Below are 10637 nucleotides of genomic sequence, written 5' to 3' on the forward strand. Positions count from 1 at the left end.
GGCCAGATAAGAAGGAAAAAAAACGGATGACTTGCCGACTTGCTCACTGTAGTTGTAGCTTACTGTCACTTATTCTGCAGCTAATGAGTCGTAATAAGAATCACTGGGATCAGGAGCGCCCCCTGCCATGAGGCCGGAGAACTGCGTGCCTCACTTAGTGACTTTTTGCAGCCATTTTATGGGTTAGGGTTCGGCTCAGCACACGAAACACACTACAAACACTGTACATTATATCATCAGCTAAACTATGCAAATTTAGTTCATATAGTCAAAGTGTTTGAACATGTTAATAGCGACTGGTTTTCGACTCACCTGCTGGAATCCAAAGGTTGACGGTAGTCCGAGAGGGAAGAAAGACAACAGTGGTGAGTTAGAGTTTGTTTAAAAAACAAGCGATTGACTGAGGGTCATTGCGCGTTGTTTTGAAACCCTGTAAATTCTAGACACTAACAGGTACCGAGGGACGACGGAGTCCGAGAATATCCGTGTGAAGTAAAAATAGAGGACAGCAGAGTCCTGCAACGTAAACGTTTAAATCTCAGTGAAACGTACGTGAGTGAATGAGAGTGTGAGTAGAAATAAAATACCATTAGGTATTTTCATTTCATACCAAGATAGTAGGATTGTAAACAGCAAACCTCTTGTGGATGCAAAGGCAAGAATTCTCCACTCGAAAGAGTTGAAGTGAGAGTTACCACAAAAGGGAATTTTATTGCTGTCCTACTGACGAAAACAGTTTTTAGAACACCCTAGGTGTTGAATAACTGGACCAAATTTCCTAAAATGGGGAAAAGAAGCGAGTAAACAAAAAAATTAAAGTAAAGAATATACTCCAAAGATTGGAAATATGTTGAAACCCAGGATCCTGGTAAAATTAAGAACGTACGGATAGAGATACTAAGAGAAGCAACTAAAAGGTACTAAAATATAATAAATATAAAAACTTGGGGAGACGTCCCTAGAACATAGAAAATAGAGAAGTATAACCCCTGTACAAATTAATGAGTATACATAAGGAAGGAGAATAATATAATAATGAAATAAACTAGTTGGAAATTGTTAAGACTCAGTAATGATATATATATATATATATATATATATATATATATATATATATATATATATATAATTTTTAAGAAATAAGCCTGTCAAGAAACGTACAAATAGGAAGCTACCATGAAAAAGTAAGAATGAAGGAAGTGTAAAGTAGAGTAAGGGCAAAGAAGACGTATATACAAAGATGCCCGAAGAAAAGCTGTGTTGTTGGTGTTGCAGTAAAAACGGACATGTGGCTCGACGCTGTCCAGAGAAAGACAAGAAATGTTCTGAACGGAAGACACTTAGCTAGAAAATGTCCATTGAAGAAACAGACAGTTGATGAAGATGTTGCTCAGTTCTGTGCTGATATGGAACGTCCTATTATCTGAATGGTGAAAAGGTGCAGATTTGGATGACTGTTTTGGGGCCAGATTGGCACTATGTGAGAGGAACATGGAGTCGAGGAAATGCTAGAGGAGAAGCAGGAAGGGAAGATTATAGACAGAACAGGGACCCTTTCTGTTGTTGGAGTTGTGGCAAAGATGGCCACATAGCAAGAGATTGTCCAGAAAAAAAAAAGCCTAATTCAGCCTGACTAGGCCAGGAATGGCAGGCAAAGTGTTTTCAGGAGAGTGAACAAGATAAGACAAATGGAGACCTTTTAAATGGATGATATGAAACCTGAAGTAAGATTATTGGTAAATAGAAAACCCGTTGTGTTTTTGTGTGACACAGGAGCTTGCAGGACAACCTGCAGGGAAGAAGTGCCACAAGCTAAATTTAATGGCAATGTTGTAGTAGTGAGATCTGCGAGTGGGAAGTTAACTGAAGTTGAAGAATCTGAGCCAGTGTGGCTAAGAGATCCAGATGGCTCGTCTTGCCGTCTATCCATTCTGATGTTTCCAGAATGTCCAGTTAACCTCCTTGGGAGAGATGGGTTGTTGTTATTAGGATTGGCATTGGTGCCTACGCCAGAAGGGCGGATTGTAGTTAAAAGAAAAGCAGAACTACAGAAGGGAGACTTTTTTGTTCTCCAAGGGATAGGATTACCACACTATTTCTATTCCCTCGATACCACCCCATGAGACCGCAGATGCACTCTTAACTGAAGGAAGAAATGCCATAGTAAAACCACAAGACCAAATGAGTAAAGATGATTTGCATAACACCCTTTGGTACAAAACAACCCCAGGCCCAGATAAAGAATATGAGGCTAAATTAGCTCAAATGACTCCTACAAAAGTCACAGTCACATATGTGTATGGAGACGGCAAAAGTACAGCAGTAGCAGCTGTATCTTTAAGAACTTATGAGAAGAGCATGCACAAGTCCTGGTATCTACCCCATATATCCTTGTATAAAGACCAAAGTAAAGAATGGAAGGACTTGGGGAAAATAGTCCAGCAAGGGGAAAATGTCACTGATTGGATAGCCACGTCAGTAAACACGTGGGCAAGTGCATCAACAGGCCTGTCTAAGAAGGCGCTGTTTTGGCAAATACAAGTGCAAGAAGGAATACATTTGCATGTGTTCCCCTCTAACAAACAGTGACAAGTAATGTTAACAGAAGCAGAGGAAGATTCGTTAAAGAATATTCCTGAAGAACTATGGTCTAAAGGACCAACTGATGTTGGACTGGTGAAAGGAGCCTTGCCTGTCCAAATTAGACCTAAGACAGAACATAGACCCTGTGTGAGACAATATCCACTGAAACAAGACGCACTTGAAGGAATCAAACCAGTAATTGAAGATTTGATTTCAGCAGGTGTGATAATTAAATGTAACGATTCACCTTGCAATACACCTATATTCCCAGTTAAAAAGCAAGCATTATCTGTAGGATGGCGCATGGTGCAAGACTTGCAAACTGTAAATAATGCTGTAATTCAAAGAGCTCCATGTGTTCCAGATCTTTATACACTGCTAAACTCTTTAAGACCAGATGCTAAAGTATTTACTGTAGTGGATATTAGTAATGCATTTTTCTCTGTGCCTGTAGATAAGGATAGTCAATTTTGGTTTGCTTTTACCTTTGGAGGCCAGAGATACACATATACCAGGTTACCTCAAGGTTATTGTGAAAGTCCAACTATTTACTCTCAAGTAATGAGTGCATGTATGACAAAATTTCAACCCCCAGGGGGAAGTCAAATTTTAATATATGTAGATGACGTGCTATTAGTCTCTCCTGATTTAGAAACATGTAAAAAAAAAAGACACTTTATCCTTGCTAGAGCATTTAGCTGAAGAAGGCCATAAAGTGAGCAAAAATAAACTCCAAATGTGTAAGACGCAAGTAAAATACTTAGGACATAATCTGAGCGCGGGAGGAAGAACAATAGTGGAAGACAGAAAAACTGCAATCCTCCAAGCTCCAAAACCTTTAACAAAAAAGCAGATGATGTCATTCCTGAGGTTGACAAATTAGTGCAGAAATTGGGTGCCAAACTATGCTAAAATAATGGATAAATAAATTGATGTATGAAGAAGACCTTAAAATGACATTTCAGCTAAAATGGACTGAAGAAGCTGAAAAAGCTTTCTGTGAAATAAAGCAAGTGTTAGTGTCCAGTACAGCACTAGCATTACCAGACTATAACAAACCATTTGTTCAGATGGTTGACTGTAAAGGTCACTTTATGACCTCTGTATTAGCGCAACAACATGGAGATAAGATGAAACCTATAGTTTATTTTTCATCTAAACTAGATAGTGTAGCCTGCGCATTACCTCATTGCATTTATTGCAGCCTCTATGGCTGTGAACAACAACTGAAACAAGTGCAATAGTATTGTTTCATCCTTTGATTTTGAAAGTGCCACATGCAGTCCTCGGCACTGTTGTTACAAACAAATATCACATTCTTGTCACCTGCAAGACACTTGTCTTGTATGTCTACCCTGAAGTATGATTGTCAATAATTAGCAGAGCAAATGGCAAAAAGCAGCGCTGATTTAAAAGAACAACCATTAGAAACAGGGGAAGTTTTGTTTGTAGATAGTTCCTCTAAAAAAAAAAAGACGAGGCAAAACTCAGGATACGGTAGTGACTCAAAATACAGTGTTAAAAGCAGAACGGCTACCCTCTCACTATTCAGCACAAGCAGCTGAACTTATAGCTCTAACTGAAGCATGTAAATTAATGAAGGATGCATTCCTACAGTACTATGTATGACCAGAAAATAAACCTGTCCTACCAAAAATCTTTATAAATGGGCAGCAATATTGAGCCATGGTGTAACAACACATGTCTCAACAGGAGGGATAATTGTAAGACAGATACATCAATACTATACCACTTATGGATTCAATTCTTATTCAAAAATTTTTTGGAGAGCATGTTTGACCTGTGCTAAACATAATCCACAAGGAAATCTGAGACTGTGTAGAGGATGTTTTCCTACACCTCAGTACCCGTTTCAAATTATCCACATGGACTTTATAGAATTAGACCAAAGTGAAGGAAAAAAAGTATTGTCTAGTCATAATAGATGCATTTTGAAAGTGGATTGAAATCTGTCCAACAAAACATCCAGATGCTTTAACAGTAGCAAAGGAATTGTGTAAGGATATTATTCCCAGGTATGGAATTCCTGCAAAGATATATTGTGATAATGGAACCCATTTTGTTAACCAAGTGATTAAAAAGATTGGTATAATGTTTCACCTAGATTTAAAGAACCATTGTGCATATCATCCTCAAAGTGCAGGATTAATGGAAAGAATGAATGGGAAAATTAAAAACAGATTAAAAGAAATGTATGGAGGAAACAGGAAGATCGTGGACACAATGTTTAGACCTGGTAAAGTTATATATAAAAAAAGATCATTTCGACTGAGGACTCCGACAGGGGAGGTGAGCCAAAGACTGATAATGGGGTGGATCTGGACGTTTAGAGTCCAGGTACACCTGAAAATCAGTGAAGATCTTAAAAGCCACCGAACCTAGTAGAGGAGGTCTCTCAGCTAAAATGACTCTAAGACTGACTGTGTCTTACATTGATGCTATCGGTGTTCCACGCGGTGTACCTAGCGAATACAAATTGGCTGATCAAGTTGCAGCAGGATTTGAGTCCACCCTCTGTTGGTGGTGTACCATAAATAAAAACGTAGACAGGATTAACTACATCCATTACAATGTTCAAAAACTGGGAAATTGGACTCAGAGTGGATTTGAAGCTGTACATGGCCAACAGGCAGCTACTTCCCTTATGGCTTTTCAGAATAGAATAGCATTAGATATGCTGTTGGCAGAAAAAGGTGGTGTATGTGCAATGTTTGGGGAAAAGTGTTGTACTTTTATCCCCAACAATACGGCTGCTGATGGCAGTCTGACTAAGGCCATTGAGGGCCTGCGTTCACTGAATGGTAAAATGAAAGACCATTCCGGTGTTGACACCACCTTGTGGGATTCATGGATGAATGCCTTTGGGAAGTATAGAACTCTGGTATCTTCTGTCCCAGTCTCAATTGCAGTTTTTGCAGTGATTTTGACTTTGTATGGCTGTTGTTGTATTCCCTGTCTCCGTGCGTTAATTAATAGACTAATCACTACTGCCATTACACCCGTGGATAGTCGATTTGCTCAGATGTATCTTTTGCTTGGACATGATGATAATGATAATGATGATCCTGATTGGTAAACAGTAAAAAGAAAAACACATAACTCTGAGTGTAAACCTATTTGTTCTCATAAAAATGATTTTACAACTGAAAATCTTTTGAAGTGGTTGATATAAGTGATATGAGAATTTGGGCAAATATGTGATAAACAGGAGGGAAATGTTGGAATAATTGTACATAAGTTATCTCATATTTACCTTTTATATTGCAAATAATCTTTTATATTAGAATGTACAAGTGTGCTGTATGCTTGAGTTGTTTTTCAGGAAGCCTCCGAAGTGTGAGTGTGACCAGCTTGTGACCCTGCTGAGCTCCCGACGAAGAACAGGAACCGAATCGAAAGGCAGACTGAGGCTGAGGGAAAGAAGAACCAGCGATATGAAGGGCTGTCTGACGAGCAAGAAGCTGATATATTTTTATGCATAGATGTTAAGTTTCGATTACGTTGCTGCTGTTTGACCCCCACCCTTTAGAGCAGCAACGACAATGTAACTAGGGACGTCCTCTAAATGAAATAAATACAGAGGTTATCGGCAGATATGCTCAGAACGGAATTGAGATGTGTACTGAGCATATCTCTCCGTGTCTCCTTGCAAGTAAAAACTCTAACGCTGTGTGTCTTGTCTCCCTGTGTCTGATATTTTAATGTTTTAGGTTGCCTAAACCTGACAGTAATGTAAATGTTTTAAGTTTTAAGTGCACAAAGAATGATAGTTGGAGTGTTAAGAGGAATCCCAAAAATTACTCCAACCATCTGTGATCAAACCATCTGTCACAATTAACAGTTCAAACCAGTGACGTGCGGTGAGGTTCATGTCTGGTGAGGCACTGACTTCATCACAATCAGATTTACAAACATATGAACCCTACAGAGTAGCTTATTCACCATTTGATTGGCAGCAGTTAACAGGTTATGTTTAAAATCTCATATCAGCTTTCTTTACACATACAAACTGTAGCACACAAAAAAACACATTTAATGTAAAAAACGTAATTTTGCTATGTAATCCTCCATACTGAAAAAAGGCCAGATAAGAAGGAAAAAAAACGGATGACTTGCCGACTTGCTCACTGTAGTTGTAGCTTACTGTCACTTATTCTGCAGCTAATGAGTCGTAATAAGAATCACTGGGATCAGGAGCGCCCCCTGCCATGAGGCCGGAGAACTGCGTGCCTCACTTAGTGACTTTTTGCAGCCATTTTATGGGTTAGGGTTCGGCTCAGCACACGAAACACACTACAAACACTGTACATTATATCATCAGCTAAACTATGGAAATTTAGTTCATATAGTCAAAGTGTTTGAACATGTTAATAGCGACATACAGAGAGACAGCTGTACAGCTGTACTGTCTCACTGCATAGCATGCCAGCGCAGTAAGCCGAGTCATTGCGCAATCCATGGTGAGGCTCGTCTCGCTGCTGCCTCACTGCGCGTCTCTTTTCAGTGTTTGATCAGTACATGTGAAAATTCAGCGATTTTGAATTAAAAATAATCCGAAACTGGTAAAGTTAGATAGAAAATAACGTTATAGTGCAAGTCACTGGACAAATAACCATTTATTATTTTTTTCATTTTTAAGTCTTTTTCCATGATAAGGCACGGCCTCACCTGCCTCCCCTGACCGCACGTCACTGGTTCAAACCACTAAGTCCTTGTATACTCTGATGTAAACACAAGAGTCACAGGAACAAATCACTTATGTTTCACGTTTTGCACGTTGCATCAAGGTCTAGTTAAAAATTAGCATTAGCATTATCACAGCTAATCAAGCTGTGATAATGCTAATGCTAATTTTTAACCGATAACAGGCATAAAACCATTAAAACAAATGTACATAATGGTAAAAGAAAAAAACTGAACAGTCGACTCCTTAAAGAGTCTTTTAGTACTACCAAATGCTTCACAAGACTTTTTTTAGGCCATCAAAATGTTATAAATGTTATAATTAACTTTAATTAACTAAAACAACAATCGAGACAATAAAGTTATAGAGTCCTATTAGAAAGAAGGCAGGTTTAAGGCACTACCCCAATTGCTTCACTTTTCAGACCCAGAACTACCTGCTTGGTATGTCGGAGCTTTCAGAAAAATACTGTACATTCTACAACATGAATGTTAAAGTGAACCCGGCTAAAAGATGAATACTAAATATGCAACTGTATGTATATCAACATGAATACAGTTAGCATGATATTAATAACCTCAAAATACAACTGGTTTTGTTATATTTTTAAGTTTGACCTGTGGGGTACTTAGACCTAAGTCAGGGAATGATTAAAAGGTTCATCCTCCAGAGAATAAGAATGTATGTACTACATTTCAGAAAATTGTCCATGGATGTATTATAAGAGCTGGATACCAAACCGAAAATTGCACCCATTCAGTCCAATAAACTTCTGTGTATTGAATATGTATGTATATATATGAATATGAGCAGAAAAGTTTCCCTTCAGTCCATAGACTTTACATTATGATGTGGTCACAGATTTTTCAATCACTTTTCTTGGCTTGAAGAAAGTTTTACAAACATAAAACCTCCTATAAAACAGATCAAAAAATCATAATAGAAAGAGTCATAATTGACCTTGTCTGCAGTTTGAGGTATCCTGTCAACAGTTTCACAGACGTCTCTTTTACAATGATGGTCTATGGGAAAAATGCTTTCCGGGCTGTGTTTGGATTTTTTGTTGCAATACCACGAGTGGCCACTGGGAAAAAACACAGTATACAGTCTATGGAAAAACCAGCAAATAGCCTTAGCAGCGGCTTTATTCAGCTCTTAACAAATCCATTGATATTTCATGTTGCCTAAAAATACATTACTTACTGTGTTGTGACTCCACGTTACATAATTTAGAGTTTGTCAGGTTCAGGCAACCTAAAACACGTAACATATCAAACAAAGGAGACAAGACAACAGGATTAGAGTTTCTACTTGCAAGGAGAACGGACAGAGATTTGCTCAGTGTACAATCTCCAACCCGCTCTGAGCAAACCTTGCCGAACCCTTTCTTTTTATTGGCTTCAGGATTTCCCTATTTTACATAGTCATTTTTGGTCTAAGGAGTGGGGGTCACAAGTCGGTCACACACATTTTAAAGATGGTCTGGTCAGAGTCACAAGTTGATCCATGATGGTCACACACACTTTAAAGATGCTCTGGTCAGAGTCACAAGTTGATCCATGATGGTCACACACTTCCAGGACTTCCTGAGCAGGGTCACAAGTTGGTCAAAGGCCCTGAAAAACAACTTTCAAACAGCATGCTTGTAGACTATAAAGTTGAATGATTATAGAAAGGGGTAAATATGAGATAACCTATATACAATAATTCCAACAGAGTTACTTCATATTTATCTGCTACTATTCTTACTTTGATTTTTCTGGAGGAGCAGAGGCAGCTGAGTGGGTTGCTGATGCTAAAGAATACGTGGAAGCAGTTCTCACAATGTCATCATTCATTAGAAATACAGTATGTTGCTCACTTTACTGATAACTATTTGACCTTAAGCTTGAAAACATTTTCTTTACAAGTTTTTTTTTCTTTGCACCTTATATTGTGTGCAAAGTTAAACAGATGGAAGGAAATGTACATAGATATATCCATATATCCAAAACGACACAAATATTTCAAACAATAGCTCAGTTGGCCTTTGCCCTCTCAGTCTCTGCCTCCACTTGTGTGTTTAACATCGAAGTTTCACAAGGGCTGCACAAGATTAATGATTGTGGAGCGAATGTGGAAACCCAACGACAGGAAGTGTGTATCCATGCTGACTTGCAGCACCAGTCCCTGCAGTCGAGTTCCATCTGAAGTCTGTATTATTTTAGTCATGTGCATGAACTTTTGTCGCACTTCCCTCACACTGCCTTTTCACATGACTTTAGACAAAGTCACAGAATGTTTAGTGCAGTCGCAATGTTTAAGCACTTATTGTTTTGCATTTACAATGAAGCCAATAACAGCTGGATGGGAGAAGTGTGCTGACAACCATGATGACAGCTGTTTACAGCCTATATACAGCTTCCTGGGTAGAGACCTTTTCAGGCTTTATGGAAAGGGCCAGGATGTTCAATAATGTGAAAGAATGTAATTGATGGAAGAGTTATAGGAGGTGTGTTAACACTGAATGAAGTGCCCAGACACGACTTACAACTGTACCACAGTTCACAGCTCAGTAGTTTTTGTAAAGAAACATTACATTTGACTTTGGGCTGTACAAATAAACTTGACTTGACTTGAACAACTCATTACTCTACTACTGCTGCTACTACTGCCTGTATCACATTTTTTGGCTGTTCAATATACCTCTGTCAAAGATTTTGCTTGGTGCAGCTTTAAAATGTTGCTGCAGAAGAGAAGGTTGAAGAATAAAATAAAAATCCAGCCCAAAAAAATTAAAAGTTAATAGTCCAGTGAATTCAGATTGTGAGTGTGAGTGCTGCTATGTTATTCTTCTAACATGATGTTTAACTGAAAAGAATTGTTGGAAGTGTAATATTTGCACTGGGTTCAGGCTCCGTGGTGTGTTTACCACTGCGCTCACCCAAACAGGAAGAGCAGCAGTGTGTGTTGTGTGTGTGTGTGCGGGCGGATGTGTGTCTGAGTGTGTGAGAGGTACTTTTACAACCTCTGAGCGGGGACATGTGTTAGGCTCTCTAGCTGACAGTTTATTTGAGTAATGCTGCTCTTCTTTGATTGATACAGAGGGTGCAGCGGTAAAAACTACGAACCTCTTACAGGTTAGTGCCAAAGATGAAGGAATAACAAAAGAAGATGAAAGCGTTATGCAAAAAATATCTGGATTGGATGCTTAAAATTGGACAATAGCAGCAAAATGAAAAACATGTTTTTGATGCATCTTTATTCATACGAGCATACAACCCACATTAAAGCACTTTTATAATAATAAACATGTCATTTTTGTTATGCTGTGTACCATACTTCCACTGTTGAATCATCAGAATTTAGC

The sequence above is a fragment of the Scomber japonicus genome, chromosome 2 (genome assembly GCF_027409825.1).
Source record: "Scomber japonicus isolate fScoJap1 chromosome 2, fScoJap1.pri, whole genome shotgun sequence".
NCBI classification, from domain to species: domain Eukaryota; kingdom Metazoa; phylum Chordata; class Actinopteri; order Scombriformes; family Scombridae; genus Scomber; species Scomber japonicus.